Here is a 13,830-nt window from a genome sequence, read left to right on the forward strand (position 1 = left end):
TCTTTGATCTTAATATCTGATCGTACGTATTGTCTTTTAAAATATTACATTTGCCTAAATAAAAATAACCGACCTGCTGCTTATGTAAATTATAATTATTTATAACCCTACTTACAATGCATAACAATCATAATTAGGTATTATAACCCTACTTAACAATGCATAACAATCATAAGATAGTTTGGCGTATAAGTAGGTAGGTAGGTACTATCTAGGCCGAAGGTGGAAGCGATCGACCCGGAAATATTCTCAACCATCTCAACTATCATAATATGTATTTAGAACAGTCCCTCCTTACCAATGATATTATAGATAATACCTACCATTGCTCCTTACCATCAATGCAATCGAGCAGACAAAGGACATTGATAAAAATCGCCCTAAGATTTTCAAAGACTTAGTATGTACCATAATTTTATGTATATTTTATTTATTTACTTGCAAGTGTCCAAACCTATCGGACAAGTTGCAGTTCGAAAAAATATTTTAAAAGTATTTAAACGAAATCAAAGTCACCGACATATTGACAGAGCAGAGACAGAGATGCGCTTTTTTAATTCGATTTAAGTAAATAATGGTATGATCGATTAGACTAGAGTCTAATCCACAGATATGGATTAGAGTAGATACAGCAAGTTGCTAGTCAAAGCGTGCCATTCCGATATGTCCAAATGGACATACATGGTCGAGTGATGTTCATGTAATCCGATTACAACAATCGGATACGATGATTTTACGAGGACAGTAGTACGAACACGGTAGAGAGAAGACATTATTTACGGATTGAGAATTGTAATTAACAGCAACGAGTAACAAATATGTAAAAGATAAAGATAATAATTTATTTACATAAACATGTGTGAAAACATATTACAGAGCAACATGATTTGGTCTTAATTATTAATTAATTAGAATAAAGTAGCAGTAGAAAAATTATAAAACAAGTTAGATCAGTGATCGCGGAAGACAGAGTGCACTGTATAACGTCGAAATATACAAATCAAGAAGTTAGGTCAGTGATCGCAGTATACACTATTACTAGTCTATGTATACGACGACCGAGATTTTGTCGTTTAGAAATGTCTTCAAAACTAGGTAAGTACCTGACTTAGCTTTATGAAAGAAAACGTATTGGCAAAACTACGCATTTTTACATTTATTAAAAATAAAAAGCTTGAGTAAAGTAGTCTTTATTTTATGAAACTAGGTCATTTACTTAGTAGGATATTTAAAAGTATGGAATTAAGTATGAATTACTAGTAGTACTATTTAAAATAATGGAATAACGATCATTACTTTCATAAACATTAGGCACAACACAACAAAAATATTGTTTGCAAATTAATAATGTAGAATTGTAGAATAACGTCTACCGCTACAAAATTATTTTAATCCACAGTCAGACTAGCTATAAATTTAACAAAATATCAGTTTTATCGGAATTAATTAATTTTTGAATCGAGTCACACGATATCATTCGATGACTTTGCGAATGCAGTACGATGATACGATTACTTTTACGTTGCGGCAATCACTAAAATTCGCTAAAATGACACTAATGACGTTTAAAAAGTGGCACGCTCGGCTTCATACAATTTTTGACACATGCTGCATCTATCCTTATCTGTGGTCTAATCATTAGACCTTTAGACGGGCGCAGATCCGCCGCGCCTGCAGCGCTTCAGTGGATTATTGCATTTTATGTATATTTAATCTAATCACATTTATTTACCTACATTTACATATTTACTCTTTTCTTTAAGTGTAGACACTGTTTATGTATAAGTCCACTATTGCATGCCGTGGCAACCTATAATTAAGGCAGCACTTAGATTAAGTTAAATACGTTGTAAATATTGATTGTCTTCCAGTGTATGTCTTGTTGGTTGTCCTATTAAATAAATAAAATAAATATTTATAGCAACACAATGTTTAAAAATATTTTTTTTCAAAAATGATCAATTTAATCGATTATGTCTATTCTAAATGGACATCCCTATTTGTTAGTCAACAAATTGTCATTCACTCGCATCACCTTTTCTCTCTCACTCACTCTTGCTGTGTTGCTGTCTTGCTTGATCCTTCTTTGTGATTCGTTTGTGTTTTAGCTTTTATTTTCGGAACTTTATTAACTACAAACTTGGCTATTCAAACGGACTCTCGATTGATTGCAATAACGACATACTCAGCCTGGGATTTACTGTTTTTGTGTGGCTCGGCCAAGGCTCGGCTGGTGGTTCTATGGTGTTAGAAAATGAGCAACTTAATTATACACAACAATGGGCAGCACCTCGATCGGTAAGTACCTACATTTTGCTCTGCAAGCAATCTTATGAATAAGTACTAGCCTTGCCAAACTTCTGAATTGCCATTCTCATGGCGGGTTGTCTTGAAATGAATGTTCCGCTATTATCTGTGGTTCAACCCTGGACAGTGTGGACAGCCAGGCCCGATTCGATTGTAAGAAACTAGTCGATGGTACAGCGCAATGGAGGCATGAGCGAAACAACAATTATGTTGACAATCCAGCTGGTTTTGGTGTAAATCTAAGGAATTATTTACTTTGACACTATCTCCCTGCTCTCAATGAAAGCTTGTTTTGTTTTGTTTTTTGGAACTAAGACTACTAGATTATTATTTTTTGTAACTAAGTTTGTAACACGTCATAATTAATTATTATAACAACAATGCTTATTTACTAAAGCTGTTTAACCCTACCCTCTGACCCAAAATTCTACTAACAGCACATAATATTGAATTATCATTTTTTTTATGGTTTGCGGCTCAATTTATTCAACGCACAGGAGTATGTGTGGCATGGCATGCAATGAATCTATTTATTTTTACAGGTTACAGCTCATGATCTTATATGCACAACATGTTGGACCCAAGCCCAAGATACAACACAAATGCATCTACTTCAAATCTTAGCAGAAAATGTGTGCTTTGCAGTAGAACACTAGAGCCTAGAACACGTTCACATCAGCTCATGTCCCTGAGAACTAACACTCAACATCATATTAACATCAGGAACATAATTGTGGAACGACTAACTCCATTAGAGGTAATGCACGCTAAAGTCCTTATTTAATAAAATGTTATTGGCTATACAATCAGTCTAATTCTTGTAAAGTTATTGGTTTCTGTAAATTAATACTAAAATAAAATAATTTAAGTGCGGGACATTAAAAAACTGATAATTTTTTTAAACTTATTTCTAATTATTATTATTTTTAAACAGGTTACTGCAAATGACTACATCTGTGGGGCTTGTCACTCATTATTGCAAAGAGATACCACACCTACTTCACAAGACTCTCCAGATATGCCAACCGGTGCCCCGGTAGGTCACCAACAAGTTTGTGTTGGATGTGGTTGTTCATTATTGCGAACTTGAAGTCATTGTTTGGATACAGAGAATAATCAAGATATACAGTGTGAGTCACGTTAAAGTGTACATATGAAAATAGATGAAACTAGACCTATTTTTATCGACAAAAAAGAGGTCAAAAAATTTTTGAGATTTTTTTTTTAATTTTTTATAGAATTTTTTTTCTTCCAATTACTTATTGTAAAGAAAACGTAATAACTTTTAAACTAAGCAGAATATCCTGATAAAATAAAAACTGTAATAATGCTAAATAACAGGCGATACTAAAACATACATAAAATACACAAAAAAGGCCAACAAATAATAAAAAATGATACTTTTTGAAAAAAATCTGCTTTTAAATTCGTGTTTTTTTGGTTATTTGATAAATTTCTCCAAAAATTGCCCCTATAACCGGTGGTTTTTATTACTTTGTATTATTCTCTATCGTATTACCTTCGTAAAACCAAAAATCGTATGTCTCTATCCCTATCACAACGTTTGCAATGATCGTTTGAACTAAGCCTCTCCGGGCGCGCCATTCAACGCTTCGTTAACAACGAAACTGAAAATGGCTCTAGATTTGTAATTTTGATACAGACAAGTTAGATTTCAAATAAAAACAAAAGATTTCGAAGTAAAATAAGCATTTTAGTTAAAATTAAAATTGTCTCTACCTGTAGCGGAGAATAATGTTGTGGCAGGCCTTTGTTCAAACGATCATAGCAAATGTTGTGATAGGGTTAGAGACATGCGATTTTTGGTTTTACAAAGATAATACGATAGAGAATAATACAAAGTAATAAAAACCACCTGTTATAGGGGCATTTTTTGGAGAAATTTATCAAATAACCAAAAAAACACGAATTTTAAAGCAGATTTTTTTCAAAAAGTATCATTTTTTATTATTTGTTGGCCTTTTTTGTGTTTTTTAAATGTATTTTTTTAGTATCGCCTGTTATTTAGAATTATTACTGTTATTATTTTATCAGGATATACCGCTTAGTTTAAAAGTTATTACGTTTTCTTTGCAATAAGTAATTGGAAGAAAAAAAAAATCAATAAAAAATTTAAAAAAAATCTCAAAAATTTTTTGACCTCTTTTTTGTCGATAAAAATAGGTCTAGTTTCATCTATTTTCATATGTACACTTTAACGTGACTCACACTGTATTAAACATTGTTCGAAATTGGATTCAACCCAGAGAGGTAAGAGCCCTGCCAGTTTTATAATACATAAAAATAATTATGCCGGTTTATTATAATAATAAAAAAGGTTTTTTCCGAATCAGCCTTCCCATCCTTCAACTCCTTCCATTGCTTTCAATCTGCCACTACTCTCATCCATACAGGTTATACAGGGTGGAAACGATAAGTGATCTCACTCGATTATTTCTAAACTACACAAGATATCGAAAAACTGGTTACTCATCCTGAAAGTGCTTCACGAGCTCTTTCTAACGGTATCAGTAAATAGTTACAGAATTAACTGGATCTATCCGAAAATTCAATGTTTTCAGCCTCCATACTAAATGTATGCCAGCCACACAATATTAAAAGTGTTATAGATCACTTATCGTTTCCACCCTGTATAATACAAATAGACTTATATTATTAAAATATTGCAATATTATTACTTACATAATATTAAACATAATTTTTACTATTATAAAGCCAGTTAAAAATTCCCTGAGCCAAATAAACTCAGTAAAGTTTTATTTATACTTCCTGCATAACAACAGACTACTCTTTTAAACTACATACCACTATTCTCACTCTCAATCCTCGTTCCTCATTCATCCCTTTCGTTTCCTCCATAGACCAATCATTCCTCATCATTCAGCGTTCAAATCATAAATTATCTTTCATCACTCATCTTACTATTCCGTTACACACAAAAGTCGTTAATCCTATATAAATATTGCTCTTCTTATTGTTGAACTGTGAATCTGATGTTTTATTTTATTTTCAGATTCGTCCTTCAGATCTTCTTTGCCATAGATACTATCAGAGAGCACGAATTACTACAGTTGGTGCTTATTTAATGAAGCTGAGGACCGGTGATTCAGATGACAGAATAGCTACATTACTTGGCATTTCAAGGAGTACTCTTACAAAATATGTAATGAAAGCACGCAGTATGATGGAGGAACATTTCGTACCAGCACATTTAGGGTTACAACATATTAGTAGAGAGGAAGTAGCCCAAAGAAACCTTTATGTTCCAGTCTCTTTTCGGGAAGCCAGGAAACGATTTACCACAAAGAAAGGCTATTGTCATCATGGATGGTACATACATACATTTATGTGCAAAAAAGTAGCAATTATGCATACCAAAAAAAAAAACTTATTCCCTATACAAATATCGGAATCTCGTTAAACCATTTATGGTACTTTGTTGTGATGGCGACATCATTGATGTATTGGGCCCATATTTAATAGAAAATGTAGAACATGACCATTAATAAATAATAAGTACCTACATACGTATTTTCATTTATACCTACATAACTGCCTACTTACCCTTGGGTCGGAATAAAGATATTTTTGGATTTAAATGTAAGTAAAATATATTAACTTCTTTTTAAAAAATGTTTGGCTTTTCCGTAGGCATTCCTATTTTTCCAATACGCAAAGTTCTATTTGCTGCTATTCATACGGTTTGACAAAGGGGTTCTTTATCGATCTACGATTTAAAGTGTAATTAAGACGTCTCTCCTACATATCTATACCTACTTATAATAAATCTGTAGAGAGGTCAATTCTGTACATGAAATATAATTTTCAAAATAACTATCAGGGGGTGATACTGATGCCAAAAATGCAATCAGTAAAATTTTTGTCTGTCTGTCTGTCCGTCTGTATGTTCCTTATAGAAACAAAAACTACTCGACGGATTTTAACGAAACTTGGTACAATTATTCTTCATACTCCTGGACAGGTTATAGTATACTTAGGAATTCTCACGGGAACAGGAATTAGCGGGAAAATCCTTTTGTATTAAAAATCTAAACCGCTTAAGTTAGACGCTTTAAATTTCGCACGTAGGTACTTTAGTAAACTAATTCCCACGGGAACGGGAATTCGCATTATTATACATATAATTCTTGACAATAAATAGTTTTATTAGCAACTAGCGGCCGCCCGCGACTTCGTACGCGTGGATCCCGTTTTACCCCCTTCATCTATCTTACGCGGTTTAGATTTTTTCGTTCAAATGTTTTTTCCCGTTCACGTGGGAATTTTGCAATATCCTGTTGTAACTAAGCTTTAAGTTTATTAAGATACCTACATGTCAAATTTCAAGCGTCTAACTAAAGCGGTTTAGATTTTTCATACAAAGGGATTTTCCCACGAATTCCAGTTCCCGTGGGAATTAGTTTACTAAAGTACCTACGTGCGAAATTTAAAGCGTCTAACTTAAGCGGTTTAGATTTTTCATACAAAAGGATTTTCCCGCTAATTCCTGTTCCCGTGGGAATTCCTAAGTATACTATAACCTGCCCAGGAGTATGAAGAATAATTGTACCAAGTTTCGTTAAAATCCGTCGAGTAGTTTTTGTTTCTATAAGGAACATACAGACGGACAGAGAGACAAAAATTTTACTGATTGCATTTTTGGCATCAGTATCACCCCCTGATAGTTATTTTGAAAATTATATTTCATGTACAGAATTGACCTCTCTACAGATTTATTATAAGTACCTATAGAAGATAGAAAATGGAAATGTAGGTACTTCTGTTATGCTAATAACCTCAAAATCTGAAGCATTTTTCCTATTGTAACGAATCTCCCGCTTATCCGTGCTTTAAGTATCTACACTAATATTATAAAGAGGAAAACTTTGTTTGTTTGGTTGTAATGAATAGACTCAAAAACTATTGGACCGTTTTTATTAAATTCTTTCACCATTCGAAAGCTACATTATCCACGAGTAACAGGCTAAATTTTATTTTGGAAAATAATAGGGTTCCGTAAAATATGTAGGTACCTAATGTAGGCCACGCGCGCGAAGCCGCGAGCGAAAAGCTAGTGGAGTATAAGGTGACAATCGTTAAGTAATTTCACATATAAAAATCATTATTTCATTGCTTGGGGGTCTTGGGGCGAACGATGTATGGACGCAGAACAATATCCTTTATTTTCAAATTTAAGCAAAAAGCATTCTGTGGTTATAAAATACCTATGCTTATTTGCACCTAGTTTATCAATCACCATGTTAATTCCATGCTTTCTATCCAGTCGACTGCTCTAACGACAAGGGTGGGCAGTCGTTGAGATGACAGCGCGAAAATCGTCGGCATCCACTAATTATGACCCTTATGTACCACTATATTGACAAAGTTCTCCGTCTTCGTACGCGATATTGGAAATTTGGCATCTACCATCGGCTGATCTGACATTAGGCGTAGTCTGGCTTGGATATTCAATTTTCAACTGTATTACCTTGACAATCAGTTCAAAATTGATTACTAGAAAATTATTTGACAGACGATTTCTACTCTCGACAAATGCATTTGAATTAGCCCACAGGGAACAAAAGTTTAACAATTCTAACGCTAAGTGGTGCTTAGTATAAATTATATTTAGTTATGATTAAAATTAATTAAAAAATACAACGCAAGCGCCCACTCCATACGCATAACTTTCATCAGCATTAGCGATCGCTCGCTATAGGTAAGGTGACCGGCGCCGATTCGCCCTCACTCCACTTAATCCCATCCATCAGCGACGTCTCTCGTCACGACGGACTGTCGACATGCTTGCGGCGACCGAACTGCAGTTTATTTGCGGCGACATGCGGCGACGTCACTCCGAGCCTACGCCGTGCGCCGCGCGGCACCCGCGAGACAGCCCGACACGGAAACACGACACGTGGCTCTATTTTGACACTTAACTAAATATAGATTCGTATTTATAGATGCTCTACCTAAAACTAAAAACTAAAAAGGCTAGACATACGAAAGATAAGCCCTGCTGCTAGACTGCTTTAACGAATGTTTTTTTTATTTGCCAGATTTATAAATTGAATGATTTTCCAAGTGATTACATGCCCAAAAAAGATAGTGGCTATTTAAAAAGGACTTGGGATGGTTTAGGATAAGCAAGAAAAAGAGTGGACTTAGGAAAATCGAACCTATCCTCGGTTTTTTAATTTGTTTGAAATTCTAATTATAGTATCTGTGATTAAACTACTATGTTTAGGATAAGCAAGAAAAAGAGTGGACTTAGGAAAATCGAACCTATCCTCGGTTTTTTAATTTGTTTGAAATTCTAACTATAGTATCTGTGATTAAACTACTATTTTACATAATCTCTATTTTGAATAACCAGTGACATCATTGATATATTATCTCCATATGAAAAAATTTTGCCACCTTTTTACCTACACGCTTCTCAATAGTAGGTCATCTCACTCCAGTCATTTGTCCAAATGTGTCCTGTTGTTCATCATGGCCATTGCGAAGGATAATGGCGCCCGCGTGTTGCAAGTTTTACGACCTATTTGAGAGGGGAATCTGTTTTTGCTTCCGTTGCCAGACAGAAACATTGGTGATGAACTTAAGAGGTTATTATTACAGCTCCTTTAAAACGAAACAATTATAACATGATAAAAAAATCGGTAATTACAGCTAACATTGTCTTCTTACTACAATTCAATTAAAATGCGTACGTTTTACTACTGGTGTAATATAAAATAATTTACCATTTAATTAATAATGTTTAACGAAACACGTTTTTATAGAAAGAGAGGTTTGTAATCATTTTAATAATTGAATGGTTCATTTTGGTCCTAAAGTACCTACTCAAGAATTCATTGAAATATAATATAGCATTACTTTCTATTATTCGAGTAAAATCTGGTCTATTTTCTTATTACCTCACTAATTGGCGCGAGACGGTTAGTTTCAATAATCAAAAGCAAATTGACTTCTAAAACATCGTGAAGAACAATTACTACGAGACGAGAGAGAGAGTGTAGTAGTAATAATATAGTAACAATGAAAGATCTATTACAGAATGCTCGATTCCGTCGGCAAATATTTCACCCATTAGGAACGGGTTTGCAAAGTGTGTTGTCACTGGAAACAATTAGGAGTGAGACGAGGTTAGCTTTCCCCACTTCACCCAATCTCGGTAACACATGGAGGTCCCGAGTGATATACGAGGGCCACGGCGGTATTCTTCGGAAACATTTTTCATTCACCTTAGCACAATTTCGCGAGGATTTTTATAGAGTTCCGTATGACAGAATACTTTGCATGTATTTTGGCAAACACATTAGGAAACACTAAAGTTTTGTTTAAAAAAATAACAACATATTATTTACCATTGCTAGCCTTAAGCTTATCTATAAGTTTTAAGGTGCCAGTGTTTTCTATTCTTCCTCGACGTCGACCGTACGGTAATATTCAAGACATTCACAAACATGAAAGTAAACGAACATCGTTATAATACGAATACTATGTAGAGTTCCTGTAACAAAAGTACGTAGTTCTTTGTATTTTCTATTATTGGTTCTTCAAAGTTCACCCCACGGAACTCTAATTGCTGTATCCCTCTCGTGCGTGTCCTCTTTTTTCCTACTCAATAAAATAAACAATATTTTCTTCGCGCCGTAAATCTCAATTCCAGTCGTGTTCGTGCAAACTTCTCCGATTCAATTCTCATAATGGCGTATCATATTTTCAAAGTTGGGAATATACAAACGCTACTCAGCGTCAGCCTCTCCTGCTGAAAGCTCTAGTCAATATAAATATGATCTAAATATTTCAATTTTCTCCCGACGGTAACGCTGGCAAAAGGAAAGGAATGTTTGTGACCTAGCTGCCGTCTGAGGCGACACGAACTTGACATTCTCGATCACAATACAAATACAAGTGAACATAAATAAAAAGATAAATGTATCTCAGAGGACAGAGGAGCTTAAGTAAATAAGACAAATATTATTTTTAACAAAAAAATGTGTCTCTTCACAAAACGTATGCATCCATTTTATTCGTACTTCAAACTATTACTTAAAAGCTTTATTTATAAGTACTCTTGTGCGGTAAAGTTGTGTACGGTAACCTTTACTGAATGAATATGGTTAATTAATATTCTTTGAATGCCTTTTTATTGATTGAAAAATAATAAAATTTGAACACGTTTTATTATGTTATTAAACGTTCATCAGTTAAAAGTGTTTGTCGACTGCATGCAGCCGATTGATTTCGCTTAAGATCGATGGAAAGGTATTTGTTTAGCAGAACCTCGGCTGCAATGTGAATGGGACGTTCGCCGAGCGGGGACACCCCAAGGCGGCCGGACGGAGGATTGCTCCCCTTTACCCGACCGCGCAAAATTAATACTTTTTGTTCGCGCGATGCTGGCGCCGCACATTTTTGTGTTTCGTCTTGAAACCGTGAAAAGTTTGTTACAAATTGAATACAATTACGCCATTTCCAACTGCTGTGAATTTCAACTCTGTTTTTTAAATTAATTCGAACAAATGTTTTTTGTTCATCGTTTTGCATTGTTCTAACTTTTTGGTTGCTGAATGTCCAACTTTTTTATTTGCTAGGCAACAACGTGGCTCGTATGCCGTTAAGGCTAAACGAGTGTGGTTTAATTCACTTTAAACTTTCATTCGTTGCTTCATTCTTGTTAACTGTCATATACCTACAAGTAATGGATCTAAACAATAGAAGACCTGTCTGAAAAACCGTTTTTGAGCAGTAAAACGAAAACGTTTAATTTTTTCCAGTTTATTTTAAATAATATAGGACATTTTGATATCATCAGTGCTTGAACCCAAACAATAACAATTTCAATCCGAAAGCCGAAAGTTCGCAAAATTTAACAACTTAATTGGTAATGATGAAACAATTGTACACATCTACCACAAAATTACAAAATAAAACTAATTGATACATTTTAATTGGGTAACGTGGTACTTACCCAATTAAAATGTATCAATTAGTGTATTTAATTATGTGGGCTTAATCATCATCTCAAGTAATACAGTTACCAAATAAGTGAAAAGGTGTAATAAAATACCACCAAATATCGTGAGTCACATTCACGGCTGGATATTTGTGGCCACTCCTAATAGGAGCGCAGACTCCAAAATAGGCACCCGCATTGTTTCGTACTCTACTAAATATAGGCAGGCTGATTCCACTCTATAACTGCTGCTCTTGGTTACCCTACGGTACTGCTTTCAAATATAAAATAAATAACTACATAACACTCGCTTTCTTAATTTTGATATTTTACCATTATTTTGTACTAAATAGGACAATATTCGGAGTGATAACAAAACTCAACAGGATTCACGATTCATTATGTTGGCAACTTAAGTTTTACTCAATCCACAATTCGCACGTTTCACGTTGATAGTCAACACGTCACGTGTGACGCCGAGCACAATGAAGTGATCTGATTGCAAATGACTCAAGCCCGACCACCGAGCAGAGCGGTAAATCAAACCAGACCACTGTCCCACTGCCCCGCGCAGACATTACATTATTCAAGGTTAACGCATCAGGGAGAGATGATGATGATAGAATACTTATTGCCCGAGACTTCAGTGGCCCAATTTAATAAGGAAGTCACAGATATTGTATGTCATTAGGTGCGTGTTAAGTTCAGACGCTTTAATTTTGATAGGTATGTTTCTAAAAGTTTTGTTCACATTGTTCACCGTTCATTAGAGAGGCAGGATTGTCGTACGCGAGCTGTCGAGCGTCACCTTCGCTTCGGTCCCGCGCGCCAGCTGTTCCCGGGTGGTCACTGGTCAAGGCCCGCGTCAGCGCACGTCACGCGACGTCACGCGCGCGCCAGCACGCCGCGCCGCTCGCAGATTAAACCGCGCGACCAAAATACCTAAGTGGGCGCCGCGCCGAAGCGTAAAAATGATACGAGAATACCTTGCTCTATATAATAAATCCGATTAGACATCAAACGAACATTTGAGGCAACGAGATCTTATACAATTTCCTACATCGTCATACATTCCTCGATAGATACGGATAATGTATTTATGTGAGGATTATTTTGAATGTTTATAATACGTGGTAATGTTTAAAAGAAAAAATCTGGTACTAAACGCCGTGAGAATAAAGATATCTTTCTTAAACGTGTCAAAGACATAATTCGGTTGGTCTTTCATAATACTACAAAAAGCCTAACGCTGATTGCCAACATCCGAGGGAAGTCGGCTTACAAGAAATAGACCCGTATACGACCAGTTGACCGACCGAAAAAAATCTACGCTGAGATGAGCTTGCAGGGAAACTCGTTAACGTTTTTCTTGGGTGAGTGAAAAAATATAAGCATTCAGTAAAAAGTGTGTTCGAATACACAAAGCAGAGGTTCACACTTCGCTAAATCCGAGCCTCGGGGCGCTCGCGAACGGATTCAAACGCCGAAATAAAGACGCACGGCCGTGCGCCCCCAAGACCTTTGATGTGGCCGCCTCCAGTCACGTCGCTCCACTATCAACTTGCTGTTTACTCCCCAGTGATTCACGGTGTAGGTCCGCCGGATGTTTATGAGATATAATTAACACGAAGCGACGACGAGCGAATGACAAAAATACATTGTGATGTATAAATACCCCGAGCCCGTGAAAGCGACCGGGAGACTTTTTGCCGACGGTGTCCAGACAAAGCCGAGATCGCTCGTGATAGCGGTCGAGCAGCGGGATTAACCCTCATTTAATTTTGGTTACCCGTCAGAGTAATCTCCACTAATCTAACTCATTTCAGTCAAACATGGTACCATCATTCAATCGTCGAAGTGACCACTCGAGTCTTATCACTTTTCTTCATGATTCTGAAGCATACTTTTTTTATCTTTGAACACGTCTAAGTTGATTGATTGCATTGTATTCAAAACTCATCAAACAGTTTTTTGGCTTTGAAAGATAAATAATAAGCGTAAAGGTCAATACCATTTAGCCTTTGATGTAGCATCTTTACGTGTTGTTACATCTTTAAAGAAATAACAAACATTTTACACATTTACATAATTAAGTATTTTTTGTAGAAAAGGGTTTGTTTTATTTTTGCTGGAACGGAACAGCCCGCATCGGTTCACTGTTTGCGCACAAAGCGCTGTAATGTTCGCGGCTGGCGTCTGACCGGAACGCGGTTACACGCGGCTGCCAGAAATCCTTTAATCTGTCGTCCCCTAAAGGAAAAAACAAGCGATAAAAGTCACCGGCGGCGCGGAAGGAGCATATTGGCGGCGTTATTGTGCGCACGCCTCACGGCCCACGCCACGTCACGCTCACGCCACGCCACGCTCACGCCTCACGCCTCGCGCGAGCGAGACGCTCAGTGGCGCCGTCCTATCGCCAATTACAGCACAATCGACAGATAATAGCGTCTGCTCCATACCGAACCGCACGATTTATCACGCTCCTTAACAATGCGAACTATTTATAGGATCCTGTAACTCGATTAGAAGTTATT

The 13,830-nt window shown here is 36.1% G+C and overlaps 1 protein-coding gene and 2 long non-coding RNA genes across 4 annotated transcripts in view; 2 read left to right on the forward strand and 1 right to left on the reverse strand.

Annotated features, from left to right (window-relative positions):
* Nucleotides 1-13,830, reverse strand: part of LOC135085790 (FMRFamide receptor-like) — a 122,484-nt gene that overhangs the window by 69,248 nt on the left and 39,406 nt on the right. The gene's annotated exons all lie outside the window — the stretch shown is intronic.
* On the forward strand, nucleotides 2,050-3,597 carry LOC135085779 (uncharacterized). The gene is made up of 3 exons (XR_010260214.1): nucleotides 2,050-2,298; nucleotides 2,850-3,064; nucleotides 3,242-3,597. It is a non-coding gene; the product is annotated as an uncharacterized LOC135085779 (long non-coding RNA).
* On the forward strand, nucleotides 4,376-5,851 carry LOC135085785 (uncharacterized). The gene is made up of 2 exons (XR_010260215.1): nucleotides 4,376-4,578; nucleotides 5,342-5,851. It is a non-coding gene; the product is annotated as an uncharacterized LOC135085785 (long non-coding RNA).

Source organism: Ostrinia nubilalis, chromosome 2 (genome assembly GCF_963855985.1).
Source record: "Ostrinia nubilalis chromosome 2, ilOstNubi1.1, whole genome shotgun sequence".
NCBI lineage: Eukaryota > Metazoa > Arthropoda > Insecta > Lepidoptera > Crambidae > Ostrinia > Ostrinia nubilalis.